Source organism: Lichenostomus cassidix, chromosome 26 (genome assembly GCF_008360975.1).
Source record: "Lichenostomus cassidix isolate B80296 chromosome 26, HeHo_3.0, whole genome shotgun sequence".
NCBI classification, from domain to species: Eukaryota; Metazoa; Chordata; class Aves; order Passeriformes; family Meliphagidae; genus Lichenostomus; species Lichenostomus cassidix.
This window is the reverse complement of record NC_139506.1, coordinates 3,856,926-3,871,678: the sequence shown is the minus strand read 5'-3', so window position 1 is coordinate 3,871,678 and position 14,753 is coordinate 3,856,926. Positions and strand designations below refer to the sequence as shown.

Genomic DNA, 14,753 nt, shown 5'->3' with positions numbered 1-14,753 from the left:
CTCAGGGACCCCCGTGGCTTGCTCCCCCATCCCCTCAGCACCCCCATCACCTCAGGGCCCCCGCGGCGTATCTCCCACCCCACGCCACCCCCCGCGCCGCCCCTTTCAGAGCCTCTTTGTCTCCGAGACACCCTTATTTACCCTCCCGTGCCTCGACCGAACTTCGGCCCCGCGATTCACAAAGCCCGGTACGTCACGGGGCGGGGGCGGGACTCGAACCCGCGCTGCCCGCCCCCCTCGGCGCCCATTGAACAGCGCCCCCAGCCGGCTGCGCGCCCTCCGCACACCGCGGGGTGCGTACGCTACGCAAACAACATCAATACCCGCGGCCTCAGCCAGCCAGCCGCGCTGCGCAATTGGAGTAAGCGGCGCCGAGGGAGGCGGGTGTTGGCTTTGAGCGACGCGCGCCCCAGCCAATGGGAGGGCGGGGCGGGGCGCGGCGGCCAATGGGCGGGGAGGGGGCGTGGCCGGCCGGGGCGTCTCGCGCTGGGTGACAGCTCGCGCGTGCTGGTGATGGCGGTAAATAAAGGGGACGGGGGGGGGTGAGGGGGGGCAGGGGACACACGGGACGCGACCCCCCCTGGGGACAGGGAGGGACAGACGGGTGGGGGGTATGGGGGCTCAGCAGGAGGAGAGGAGGGGAGGGGTCTTTGGTGCCCCCCCCCTCAAAGGGACCCCCCCTCTCGGCGGTGCGGCCGTGGGGCTGAGGCGGACCCCGTTACCCCCCCCCATCCCTCACGGGGGTCTTTGCCGCCTTTGTTTGCGGGCGGGACCTCGGCGGCTCCGCAACTTTCCCTTTGTTGAGGGAAACACTCCCCCCCTTTCTCTACGTTTCCCCCCTCATCCCCGGGATCCACTCCCGCCTCCCCAAATTCCTCCTTATCCTCCCCAAAATCCCTTTCCTAAACCCTCTCAGAGTCCTTTCTACCTCCTCATATCCCCCCTATCCCAGGACCTTCTCCCCTCACGACCTTTCCCCCTTCCTGGGACCGTGAGAGGGTCGTGGCTTTGCTGGAAAGGGGGTAAAAAAACCCTTAAAAAACTCCCTTTATAAACCCCCGTGCTGAGCGTGGTGAAAGGGGGAGAGAGCGTGAAAACGGGGAAAAGCCGTGCCGGTTTGAGTTTATTTAGGAAAAAAGAAAACAACCCCGAAAAGCTGTAGGTTTGTGTGCCCCACACTGGGGAAAGAGCACAGCTTGATCCGGCAGGGTTTGGAGGTGGTGAAAATCAGCAAAACTGCTTCAAAATCCCCCTTTTTAAACCTCCGAGGGGCTCCTCAGGGATAGCTGAGCCCCTCCAACCGGGAATTCAGCGCTGGAAAAGCTGCTAATTTTAGGAAAAGCGCCCTTTTAATCGCGTTACGTGGGGAACGAGGCTGATCCCTGTGTCAAAACAGCTCCAGGGACTCCCGGCGGGAGAGCGGCGTGGGGAAAAGCATCCCGTTATCCCGAAATATCGGCGCTGGGAGAGTGGGAAGTTGTCTTGACTTCGCGGAGTTCCTGCTGTACTTTTAGCCAGGGAAAGATGCCTGCAAGTCGCTGGGCTCGTCTGGTGTGAAACGATGCGAAATTCGGTCTCTTCACGCGCCGCTGCCTGCGGGAAAATGCTCGGGGAAAGATGCTCGTGGAGCCCTTGGGGAAAGAGGTGGTGATTCCTCATTCCTGGGCAAAACCGATGGACTTCGGCAGGAGTTTCTCCTGGAGTAGAGCCAGTGGTTCTTGTGTGGAGAAAGGCAGGGGAAAAGTGGATTAAAAGGGGTGATTTGGGGGGGGAGCTGGAAGCAGAAATAAGGTGGTGGGGAGGGGGTTGAGAGCTGAGCTGCTGCTGCTGGAGCAGAGGAACGTGGCTGGGGTGCAGGGAATGAGGGTGGGAGAAAGAGCTGGAGGATGAGAGGGGATAAATGGGTGGAATTGTGAATTAAAAACTCCGTGTGGATGCGAACAGTGTGGATTAAACTTGGATTAAACGAGCGTTGCTGCAAAGTGGCAGGAGCTGCCCCGTGAGGAATTTCCCCTGAATTTTGGCTGCTCTGCCTTAGGCAGCTGCACTCAGGGCTTGCCGTGCTTTATCCAGGGTCAGAGAGGTTGGGTGATGCTTAAAACCCCGAAAAGGAGAAGGCAACAAAAACGTTTGGGGTTTTATTTGGTGTTTTTAATTGCCTTGAGAGCGGGCTGGGTGCAAATATTTGGGAGTGATGTGCCAAGCGTGAGCAGCATTTGATGTCCCCGAGCTTCCAGCAAACCATGAATGTGCATTTATTCCTCCCCTGATCACTCTCCCGATGAAAACGAGCTGACTCCAAGTGGAAAAGGGCGTTTTGAAGTTGGCAGATTTTTTTCCAGTGTGGAATAATTCTCAAGTCTTGTGCAAGTTGGGTTTGTTACAGAGAATTTCGCTTGTTTCAGGAGCAGGGCTTTGGACAATAGTCACATATGCAACGGGTTAGGGGCTCGAAAAAGAGCCAGGAAGCCAAAACTGGGGATTTGTTTGGCTGTTGTGTGTCCAAGGATTGTTAGGAAGGAATCTCTTGCTGCAATTCCTGCCGAGATTCCGGCTCCATGTGGTCCAGAGCTTGACAGGAGGCCTGTGAGGATGGAGACATTTGGGGATCAGCCTCCTCTGCAGGGGCTGGGGAGCGTTTGGGTTGGGAGGGGAATGGTGAAAAGTGGTCACTGAATACAGAAAAAGGCAAATTCAGGTTCTGCCTCTGCTCTGGGTGTCTTTTTTGCAGAGGATTTCTTGGGACTGATGCAGCTTTGCCTGCATCACACACTGCAGGTTGTTTTCCTAAAACACACTCACTTGTTAATTATTATTTTTAAGCAGCCATGGGTCATCTCAGCACCTCCAAACAGGTGACAAGAAGCACTTTCTCGGCAGCAAAAGTGGTTTATTCAGGATAAATGGCTGAAAATGTCTTTTAGATTCTGTTTTTCTTGGCCTTTTTCCCCCTTCGTTAACTGTTTTTGTACTGAAATGTCACAGGACTTCTGCTGGGGCTCATAAAGGGAAATTTAGTGTTTTCTCAGCCCTCAGAAGACATTAACAGATTGATTTAGAACAGTTAAGAAATGGAAATACTCCAAAATTCTAAAAAATACTGCAGAATTCAGCTTCTGCTGTGTAAGGTGTGGATTCTTTCCCGTGTGTTTTCAGCTTTGGGGAAGTGTGAAAAGTTTTCTGAAGTGAACCCCAGCTCTGAGGCAAAACAAAACTGAGGGCTTTGGGTTGAAATTGTTATAAATAAACAGACACTGAATAAGTTGTCTGAAAAACTTTGCCTGTAACTGGGAGCAGTGGTTGAGGTCAGGAGGAATGGGAAGGTGGAGTTGTTCTTTGTGGTGGGAAGAGCTCCCAAAGATCCCCCTTTAATCCTTTATTTTCTTCAGGAATCCTCTCCAGCCAGCATGAGAAGTTTCCTTGCTTTGTTTAACAACCTTCGTGGTTTCCATGTTGAATATTTCATCAAGGGTTGGTTTTGTTGCTGGGTTTTTTTTTGGTTTTTTTTCTTCCCTTTGGGGAAAGAAACCTCGGGAGATATTCCTGTTGTTCCCAAACCCTTCACCTTTCCCAAACCCTTCACCTTTCCCAACCACTTCACCACAGGCTCTTGCATAGGAAAAAAAAAAAATTTCAATACCAGTGAAAGGAAGAGGATCCTCATTAGTGTGAAACCCTTAACGAGTGTTTGCTCCTGAGGGTGCAGAGCAAATCCAAATTGTTGAACAGAAATCATTTAAAAATCCCATTTAGAGATGAGAATATCTTGGTTGTTGGCTGATGTCTCCCTGTGTGCCCACAAATGCTCTTCACTTTGGGTTTTAGGAGATTTTAGCTCCATGATGGCTCAGGTGAGGCTGTTTGTGGTTCAGAAGCTAGGGAATTCCAGCTCCAGGAACCAGGGAATTCCAGCATGGAGCAGCCAGAAAAACAAAACAGATTCAAGGGGAGAGGAGGTAAAAATGGAGGTGAGATTTTTGTCCTTAGCCAGTGTTTTTGAGATGGAACTTCTAAGAGAATTAAAGCTGATTATTTGTGTGTTTGCAGTAATTTATATCCTGGCGTGCTGAGGAAAACGCAGGTTAAAAATCCACTGTTCTGCCGGGTGTAAAAAGGAAAAAAAAATCCCTTTTTGCAACAGTGTTAAGAAGTGTCTATAACAGGCATAAAATAACACAAAGCTGCCAAGTTTGTATTTTTTTCCCCTAATTGTTGTTAATGAGCCTTTAGCCTGCAAGATGCTAATGAGCAGCACGTGAGCTCTTCCACCTCCAACACGAGACAAATCAGTGGAAATCCCTCAGAAAACGGCAAATTGTTGGGACATACCTTGAGATTTTTTGAAAGAACACTCGCTAGGTGAGTTCCTTTCATTAGGTAATTATGCTGTAATTCACGGAGAAGTCTGGCTTTGTAAGAGCTTTGCCGAGGCGCTGGAAGATCTCTGAAAACCAGGAGCTTTTCTCGTTCCTCCCCACGGTGCTCCCACTTTTCTTGTCTCCCTGCTTGGCTCGGTAATTCAGCTTTCAGCTGCTTTTTCCAAATGGAGACGGAGAGCTGGAATCCAGGGATGTGACAGCTCCAAGTTCCTCTGAAATGTGTCTTGTGTAACGTGTCAGTCATGACAAATGGACTATTTAAAGAAAGATTCTGACTGAGGAGGTGGTTTTTTCGGCGTTTTTTCGGGGAGTTTGCTGACTGAAATGCCAAAGGGAAGAAAAAAAAAAAAAGGCACATCCTCAGGCATGGGAATCCCCACAGAAGGCTGGAATAGCTAAATAACTTGGATTTTAAAAGGAAATAATAGTTCAGGGGGGTGGTGTAGACCACAAAAACTTTCACACTCAACCCCTAACCGTGGAAAAAAAAAGCTGTTTTCCCCCCCCTCTGGGTGCAGCCAAGGATGGGTTTTTTTTTCAAAGCACCAATTTCCTGGAGCAAAGCTTTAGTGCATTTCTGCCCTTTTCAGGCTTTTCAGGCAAACCATGGAAGATCAAGCCAAGAGTTATGGGCCACAGCTGTGTCCCTGCATTGAGATGTTCTATAGGGGATCAGCTGAGCTGATTAAGGACCGAGGAACCACAATTCCCATCCCTTATTCCCTGTGAAAGGCAAATCCATCCCCTCCATGGAGCAGCTCTGCCTTGGGACCGGATTTTCCCACTCGCTTGCAGTGGGCGGCTTTGGATTTGATGAAGAAATACTGTCCTCTAATTGCATTCTGCCCCTCTCTCCCAGGCTTTGAAAAGCCTCCGAAGACAATTGGAGGGTTTGGAGTTGGAATAAAAGCGATGGGGAAGGAGCTGGGCAGGGTGGGGTGATGAAGTGATAAGTGGATTTTAGCTGGAAATTTTAAAAGTGTCCTAAGGAGAGCACTGAGTGCTGCTGGGGCTTTGTTCCCGTTTTCTGTTCCTGGCAGGGATGGTGTGTCCGAGCCTGATATTCCAGGAAATTCCTGACAAAACTGGATTTTGTGTTAAACCACAGAATCCCAGACTGGTTTAGGTTGGAAGAAACCTTTAAATTCATCTCATCCCACCTCTGCCATGGCCAGGGACACTTTCCACCATCCCAGGTTGCTCCAAGTCCTCTCCAGCCTGGCCTTGGACTCTTCCAGGGATCCAGGATCATCCACAACTCCCTGTGCCAGGCCCTCCCCATCCTCACAGGGAAGAATTTTCCCTAATATCCATCTAAACCTGTTCCCAGTCGGTTTAAATCCATTCCCCCTTGTCCTGTCACTCTGTGCTCATTTAAATCCTTTCTTTGGATGTGCTGGACCCATTCCAGCTCTTGCCTGGTGCTGGAATTGACTTTATCCAGGAATTTCAGCTGGTTGAGAGCTGCACCTTGTGCTGCAGGTTAAATAACAAGTGCTGTGTGTGTGTGTGAAGAAAATGATGGAGATTTGTGGCTGATTCCTACCTCGAGCATTAGCTTATTATTATATTTTTGTTCATAAATTCTGCACTGAACTGAACTGAAATCTCCATCATTTCTTCATGCACTGAACTTCAGCAAATGAAGTTAGCCATCAAAACCTCCTCCCTCCCCCCAAGAAGTAAGTCATGGAATGAGGAATTAATTAATGTTTTGTTGGTTGTTTTTTTTTTTATTAATTGTGTTTTCATTTATAGTCACTGTAGGGTTTTAGTAGTCAGTGGTTTCTGGGTGGATGGAGGGGATGTGAGGATGGAGTTACACGAGTCTTGGGATATATATTTAATTTATATCTGGATATATATTTGTGTGCATTGGTAGAACTGAACAGCACAGCCTGATTTTGGATGTTTAAGGTGTTTTCAAGTCATTGACAGTGAGAAATTAAATAATTCAGAGGTAGTGCTTAAAGGTGAATTGAGCAAAATTTGGACTGTGTTATTTAAAAACCCCTTGATGGGGATATGGATCAGTGGATCAGTGAGATTAAATCCTGGATTTCAATGCTCCAGTTTTCCCACCCAGTGACCTTCCAGGGCAGTTACAGGTGAATTTATTTTTGCTCTTGAGATTCCTCTTAGTGGAAACTTCTGGTGGCAGGGACAGTTTTTGGTGTCACGTTTGGAATATTTCATGTTTCATTTAAAAACAAGCCATGTTTAAATATCTGCTGGTTGCTCTATGGGACAAGTCAGGAGTTGGAATTCCCTGATCTCTCTGGGTTCCTCCCAGCTCAGGATATTCTGTGATTCTGTGAAATTTTGGTGTCTTCTGCAGCTGGAGAGAAATGTTGGGAATACCATGTGGGAAGAGCAGGTTGATCTGGAGAGCTGTGAGGAGATCCACAGAGGGGTTATGTCCTTTAAAACCACACAAGCCCAAAAAACATGTTTTAACTTTAAGGACAAACATCCTAGACTTAGCGTGGTATTAATTATGCTGAAAAAATCAGTGTAAAACCCAGCTATTCTTAAAAAAAAAAAACCTTAAATCAGCTGTTTATTCACTGGAGTTGTGAGAAAGAGCCCTGAGCTTGGGTTTAATGATGTTTAATCATTCTTTCAAAAACACAAAGGAGGCACTAAAAGCTGTTCAGCTGAGCTATAAAGAACTAATAGCTAGAACTCAGATTCAAAAGTGATTTAGTTCCAGAGGTAAATCCATAATCCGACCAGTCAGGAGTTAATCTGTCATCAGACTAAGACTAGAAGCAAATCTATTTAACTAAGAATAGTTAATTCACCTGAATCAGAGCAGGGATGAAGATCCTCCTCGCCAGAGTTTATTTTGAGGAAATAAAATATTTTTGATGGGGAGTGGAAACAGCAAGTGGCTTTTAAGAGAAGAAAATCTGGAATTTGCTCTTTTCCTGCCCTTCTCAGGATGGTTGGACCTGCTGGTTTGGGTGATGTGGAAATGAGTCAGTGAATAAGGAAGGAAATATCCTGTTTATCCTAAAATTGGAAGGGTTGAGGAGCAGCTTTTTGTGGCCTCAACCCCAAATTCACCTCTCCCTCCTCGCTCTCCTCGTCCTGTTGTTGTTTCATCTCAGGACAAATTGAAGGGATGAACTTTAACCTCTTAGGAGGATAATTTATTAAAATAACAGATGCTGCAGAATGGGGCCTGGCTTGATCTGCAGTTCTTAAGGAAGATTAACAACCTGAGCGTTCACAAATCGGGGTCCTGCTTCCGACCTCGGCTTGTGGGGAGGACAAAGGCACCACTCACATCCTGCCTGTAATTCACCAAAAAAAAATAAAAAAAGAAGATTTCAGCCAGAACAGGATCCATAATATGCAAATCAGGAATAATTCCATCAGGAAATGGGGGGGAAATTCTTCCTTTTGTGCCAGAAAACAGAAGCACAAACCTCGTGTGTGGCTGGGGCTGCAAACCCACAAATCTTAGTTTTATTTAACGCCACTCCAGGTCCCTGTTTGGCCACTGAGGAAGAGCAGGGCTTGCTGGATGGATTTGCTTTCCCCAGCACAACCCAGGCCCAGCAGCTGAGCAGGGGAAGAGGATGTGTAAATCCCTTAATTCTTTGTTGGCAAGAAAACACAGCAGCCCTCGGTGGAGCCCCAGGCTCTGACTGGAGGGGTCAGAGATTTGCTATTTCCAGAGCTGGGGATGCAAGCAGCACCTTCCATACGGGAATGTGGGAATGCTGATGGATCCTGTGCAGAAATCCCATCAAATCCCATCGAGCACCTTGGGGTTTGCTGGTCACACAAATAAAACACCCAAGTCCTCGCCGCGCTTGGATAAATTGGATAAACCGCTGTGATTTACTCCTTTCACCGAGGAACAGCATTGCTAAAACCCAGAGAAAATTCGCTGCTGTTACAAAACCCACAGAAGATTTTCCTGCCCTTACAAAACCCACAGAAAATTTGCTGCCGTTCTGCCTCGTTTGGGCTTTAAAAAAATTGATTGGCAAGTGGAGGAGAATGATGGAGAGCGTGTCAAAACCCGGCGTTATTTTTGTCTGGGGATCCCAAACCCATCCGTGGCACATTCCCTGCTCCCAGCCCAGCCTGTGGAATCGTGCCCTTCTCCTGAATGCTCTTTGCCTGTTCATTATGGCTGGGGAGATAATCAGGCACAGCCTGCTGGTGCTTTATCGCCTCCGAGATGCTTCTGACACCTCGGGGTGACTGATGGATCCCAAATCTCCTCCCTCACCCGCCGCGATGGGTTTGTTCCTAACCCCACGGAGGTTTTGCCGGCATGGATGTGAATTGTGCTCCGAAAAGAGCAGCGGAGGACTCCCCAGAACTTAGCAAGTGTTCCCTCCGTGCCGTAATCCCTCTTTGTGTCTGTCACAAAGAGATCCTGCGAGAGGCTGGGATTCCAGTGCCGAATCCCCGCGGCTGCTCCCGGATCCCTGCGGCAGCCGGAGCACCCCGAGGAGCTGGAGCTGCCAAACTTCCCCTCATCCCCGTGCCGTGGATTTGTTTGATTGAAATCCCCTGGGTTTTTGATGCGGAATTAATCGCGTTTGGAAATGCTGGAGGTGCTCGAGGTCGGGATGGAACCGGCTCTGCTTTTGCAGTCATGGAATTACTGAAGCTGGAAAAGACCTTTAAAGGTGATCAAGTCGAAAAATGCTGTTGGATTTTTGTTGTTGTGATTGTGAAGCTGGAGTAGGATTTTCCCTCTCAAAAGGCTGAGTGTGGGATTTTTGGTATTATTTAACATATAATCTCTGAACTGTTGCCGTGAACCTCAACTCTGGCTGTGTTGTTTTGCTGCCGATTGGTGATGAATGGGATGTGCCGAGTGGGAAAATAACCCTTAAAGAGCGTGGGGAAAAGCAAAAATGCTTCCTGCAGGCTGGAAAAATGCAGGGGGTTGTGTGGCTGGCTGTGATTAAAGGGAATGATAAAGCAGGCAAAGTGGGAATCCGAGGGAAAGGCTGCTGATCTCTGCTCCTGCTTTGTCACGTTGGGTGATTTGGTTTAACCTGTCCCTGGTTCCTTATTCCTTGGGCACAGATCTCTGTGTCTGGAGCAGCATCCCTGAGAGGTGGGAAGTGCAAAAGGAATTAAAGATGCTGGGTTTGGTGTGAATCCTGGCAGTTTTGGGGATGGGAGGCGCAAAAAAAGTGAATTTCCGGTGGGTTTGGAGTTGGTGCTGCTGATTTTGTGCTGTTAAAGCTCCACTCCTGCCTGCTCTGGAGTTTGGGGATGTTTGGGGTCAAACAGGTGGAAAACTTCAGGACATGCTGGTGTCACCCCTATGGAATCCTTTGGGAATTCCTGCGTTCTGCCCAGCTGGTGTCAAGTGAAATCACAACTTTCTATCACTCAGCATCGCCTCCCAGCCTGTCCTAATTCCTGATTTTCCCTGCTCCAGGCTGGTCATTCCAGTGCTGTGTGTTTGCTGGAATTGCTTCAGGCTTCTCCAGATGGGGGAATCAGGAGGTTGCTGGGGATTCCTTCCCTCTGGACTGGTTCAGCAGGGCTGGAGTTGGTCAGGAGTTGTTCCAATGCCCAGAGCTGCGTTCAGATCGTCTTTCCCAGCTTATTGACACTTCCAAAAGCCATCCCAAAAATAAAACCTGGATGCCTGTGGGGAGAAAGGGGAGAAGGGATTTTATGTGCTGGAATAAATGGAGAAATTAACTTCTAGAAAGCCATGAGCTGAGACATAAATAGCGTTTCAACAATGCTTGTTAACAGCCAGAGTTGTTAAATAGTAATTCCCACATTTTCAGGGTCTTGTTTATTTGGATCTCTTATTTCTTATTTATTTCACGGATCTTGTTTATTTGTATTGCAGTGACCCTAAAGAATACATAGAGAATTGAGCCTCAAAGCTAAAGCCAAGAGGTGAAAACTAAAAATACATCTACTTGACGTTTTAATCACTTACTTTTATTCATCTCATAGATGAGAAACCGAGCTTGGGCTTAATAAAAATATAAATATTTATTTAAAGTGTTCCAAATACTCCAAAAACTTCCAAATTTAAACTGGAGTGGTTTGCATGGCAGCGTAAACACAGAAAAACCCACGAATTGAAGGATTTCACCTCCTCTTTGCCTTCCCAGGATTATTTCCAAACCCTGAACTGCTGCTCCATTCCCAGGGAATGCTGCCCTGGCTCTGCTTTCATGGGATCTTCCTCGGGAAAAGGAATGTGGATAAAAGCCACATGTGCAGCCCTTTGTGTGGAGCTGGAGTTGCAGCTCCTGGAAGGTGCCAAGGAGCCATAAATTTCTCCCAACCACCCCCAGGAGGAGTTTGGTGGCTTCTCTGCCTCCTTGGAAGCACAGGGAGGTGGTTTGGGGTGGTGCAGCTCCGGCAGTTCCCCAGGAAAAATGAGTGGGAACAGCAAAAAAAAAAAAAAAAAAGGCAGAATTAGGTTATTTTATCCATTCCAGGCTTTGGGAATGGGGAATATTTCATTCCCTTTTCACCACAGCACATTCCAGTTTACAGGAAGCTCCAGGTTGAGTCTAAAGCAGTCTTGAAGACATTAAAGCTTTTTTTTCTGAAGTGCTCAGAATTCCAGAGTTTTAGGGGAAAGAGATTTCTCATCCTTGCTCTTCCCTGGGACTCCATTCCCTGAGAACTTCATTTATCCTGAGCAGTTTGGTTGATTTGGAGGTTGGACTGGGAGCAGGCAGGACCTGAAAAATGCTTAATTTCTATTTAAAGATAGGCCAAAATCCACCAACTTCAGCTTCCTGACAGGATCCAGAGAACCAAATCCTACAGAAATCCTGTTTATTCCCACCAGGAATGCTGCCAGTGCAGGGAATAGGATTTTCCTAATCCAAGTGCTTTGGGTTTTTTGACTTTCTGGGTTTGGTTGGGGTTTTATTTTTCAGTATTTCTTTGAAAACTGATTATTGAGAATTCCAGGTTTGAGCCTAGAGCAGATTTTGGGAGTTCCCAGGAAGAATTTAACACTTCCAGAACTGGAATTAACTGAGGGGAGTTCATAAACCTGAACCTTGTTGGGAAAGTTGGCAGGAAAATCCCATTTTTGGTGCCCAGAACTGGATTTTGGGACAGCCTGGTGGGGTGAAGCTCTTCCATGGCTGCTGTAGGATCCTGAGCTCCATCCTGGCCTGGAAAATTTGGGAATCCTCATGATTTGGTAAAATCCAGGTTGAAGATTTATCTGCCTCTGTGTCTTCCTCTTTTTTTCCTTGTTAATTTGCCTCTAACCCACTGGTTGTTGTGTCATCCTGGAGAGAGGGAAGCCAGCAATTGTGGGATGAAAAACTGACAGTTTTCAGGAAAAGAACTCCAGAATAATTGGGGAAAAATTCTCTCTGGAAAAAAATCTCTCTGGAAAAAAATTCTCTCTGGAAAAAAGTCTTTCTGGCCATTGTTGCTCCTGAGGGATGGAATTTGAAAGTCCCAACCCAGCAGGGTTTGAATGAGCAGAGGAAAGGGAGAAACCCTGATGGATTTTTGGAGAGAAAGAGAAAGAAAATGAGCTTCCTGCCTCTTTTCCTGGTTATTTTCCATGCTCTGAGTGAGTAATTCTGGACCATGAGGGTCTCTGAGGACAGGGGATAAGGGGGTGTGGTGGTGACACTCCTTCCTTGGAGCAGCAATTCCTATTTTCTAACAGAATATCAATTTTATATGGGTTTTTTTCCCTCCAAAAAGTGTCATTTCTGATGTATTTGAGAAGTTTGGAAGAATTCAGCAGGAATTTCCCCATGGAAAAGGTGGAAGGAGCTGCCCAGGGAGGTTTGAAATTCCCATTCCTGGAGGTTCCCAAGGAATGTGACACTCATTGCTCTGAGCTGGGGACAAGGTGAGGATCAAGCACAGCTTGGACTCATTTCGAAGGGATTTTCCAACCTAATTGATTCTGGAATTCCATAAAATAAAGGATTTTATCCTCCTGGGACAGCTCCTGGCAGGACTGGAACGTGGCTGTTGGAGAAGGATTTCATTCCCTGTTTTCTGTGCAGCTCAGATGACGAGTTTACATCACACATCTGGCTCCAGAATTGGTTCCTCACAGACAGGGAGCTCAAAACAATCAGGGGAAGAAAGTTTTCGAGCCTTTGTGTGGGATTCTTGGAGATCTCCCTGCAAACCCCATATTTTCATTTTTTTGAGTGTTTGCAGCAGGCCAGCAAGTGGAGAATTCCACATGAAAAGGGATTTATCGAGGTGGGAGGGTGGGAAGCGCTTGGGTTTTGCAGCCAAGATTTTTCAGCCTATTTCACAGAATCCCAGGGAAGGATTTCAGAGCTCATCCTATTCCACCATCCCAGTTTGCTCCAAATCCCACCCAACCTGGCCTTGGACACTCCCAGCAATCCAGAGGATTATGTTTTCCCCCTACAGTATTAAAAAAACCCATTAAAATGGGGCAAATATGCTTTATTTAATGTTGCCCAAATTCCCAGAAAGGCTGGAAAATGCTGCTCTGCTTCCCTTCTGCCATTCCCAGGAGAGGAATGAAGGAATGACTGAAAGAATCTGAGCTTCCCACCTGTCCTGGCAGATGCTTTCCAGGAGTTTTTTTTTTAATTCTGGAATCACCTCTTGGACAAATAAAAGCTGCATCGTTCCAAGGTCAAACACCCAGCACCTCTCCTGGCCCCTGGATTGCTTCTTTTGGCTTCTTGCAGATTTATTTAGAAAAAGAAAGTAGCTGCTGTCAACAGATGCCTGCAGATGGCTTTCATCAGGTTCCAAATGTGCAACAATGGCACAAAGAAGCTCGGGGAACTCGTGTGGTTTCTTGTAACACTTTTTTTAGGGTCAGCAGCCAAATTGTTTCTGCTGCATTTGGTTCTGGGAGCTGTTAGGGAATCTTGCAGGGAGTTTTTTTTTTCCAGGATTATGAGCTGTGCGAGGAGAGAAATAGGGGTTGCCCCGGTGTTTAAGTGATTTACAAGGTGAGAAGTTTTCAAATAGCCTCTAAAATGTGATTAGCTAAACGAATGCCCCGTATTTTCCCTTTATTCCCGGTTATTTTATTTCAGTTTTACTCATCTTTAGTGGATCGCAGTGCTCCGTGCAGAGCAACCAAGCGATTCCTTCTCCCTCTTTTCCTCTCCTCAATCCTTACCTGGAAAAGATCTAAATAGGTGAGAGAGGAGGAGTTTATGGAGAGGAAAAAAAAAGGGAATTTTATGAGGAAAAAAAAGGGAATTTTATGGGGAAAAAGAAAAAAACCCAAACCAGCAAAGCCAAGAGTTAAACCTGCTAATTGCAAAGAGCAGAGCTCTGAGTGTTTCTTTCCAAAGCTTTTAAAACCCAAGGTGTTCATTCCCCATCCCTAAATCCTGCTTTTCCTCCTGCCTCGTCCCATCCACCCTGGCAATTTTGGGATCTCTGAAGCAGCTCCAACCCTGTGATCTCGGCCAGGTTTGGTTTTTTTTCCCCCAGCTGGTGCCAGTTTTTCCAGGTTCTGACTCACAAATCTTGCTTTCCTTTAATCCCAACCCTGTCATTCCCGCCGGGAGAGGAGGAGATCGTGGCAAACTGTTTGTGTACATATGGAAAAGAGAGGAAAACTTCTCTCCCTAATCATCTGCCAGCGTTTTCAGGGGTTTATTTTGTTTTGTGGTGCGTGTGGGGGATGCAGGGCTGGACCTGCAGCTGCTCCAGCTGCTTTCCCAACATGTGAGAGCCAATTTTAATCCTTTTTTTTTATTTTTTTTTCACATGGGAAGAGTCAAAAATATGAGTCAGCAAGAGAAATCTTGACTGCGAGGAAGAACCTGAAGTGTGGTGGGTGGAGAAGCCCCACTTTCGAGGAAAAAACCTCTCACCCACGTGCTTTGGAGTTAAATAAATTCCATTTTTCCCCAATTTTCGGATGTGCATGGGATTAGGGCTTGGATTTGTGAGGGAATTATCTGTGGATACCTACAGAGAACCAGGTGGGAGATACCCCAGGCAGCATCAAAGGTGCTTTTGTGCTGAGAATTCCTGAATTTCCGTGTAACAAAGCTGCTTTGTCAACTGACAGAGCCGTTTGGAATCTCTTCCCCTTTCCAAGCAGGAAATCTCCTGGCCTGGCACAGGAAAATCCAAAGCACTGACAAAAGGCTGCTGATTTATGTCCTGCGTTATCCAGCACCATTCCTTAATGCTGTGGGATTGATTTCCTGGGAGCCAGCTGAAGCCAGCAGCTCTTCCTCCTTGGAAATTTGGGAGAAATTCAGTATTTTTTCAAAATTTCCTATGCTGAGACTTCACAGAGCCCGTGAGCAACGAGCTGCTTCATTAATCCGTAGGAAATGTTACCTCTAAACCCCATTTTTTTCATCCCACAGCACAAATCCCATGTTGTGGGGAGGCTGAAGGGTTAAATTCCCC

The 14,753-nt window shown here is 47.1% G+C and overlaps 1 protein-coding gene across 2 annotated transcripts in view; it reads left to right on the top strand.

Moving 5' to 3' along the window:
* The first annotated feature begins 452 nt into the window (after positions 1-452).
* The window catches only part of USP49 (ubiquitin specific peptidase 49), a 28,497-nt gene continuing 14,196 nt past the window's right edge, over positions 453-14,753 (top strand). For both annotated transcript variants that reach the window (XM_085082799.1, XM_085082800.1), the window contains exon 1: positions 453-519. The gene's annotated coding sequence lies outside the window, so the exon portion shown is untranslated. The remainder of the gene's footprint in view (positions 520-14,753) is intronic.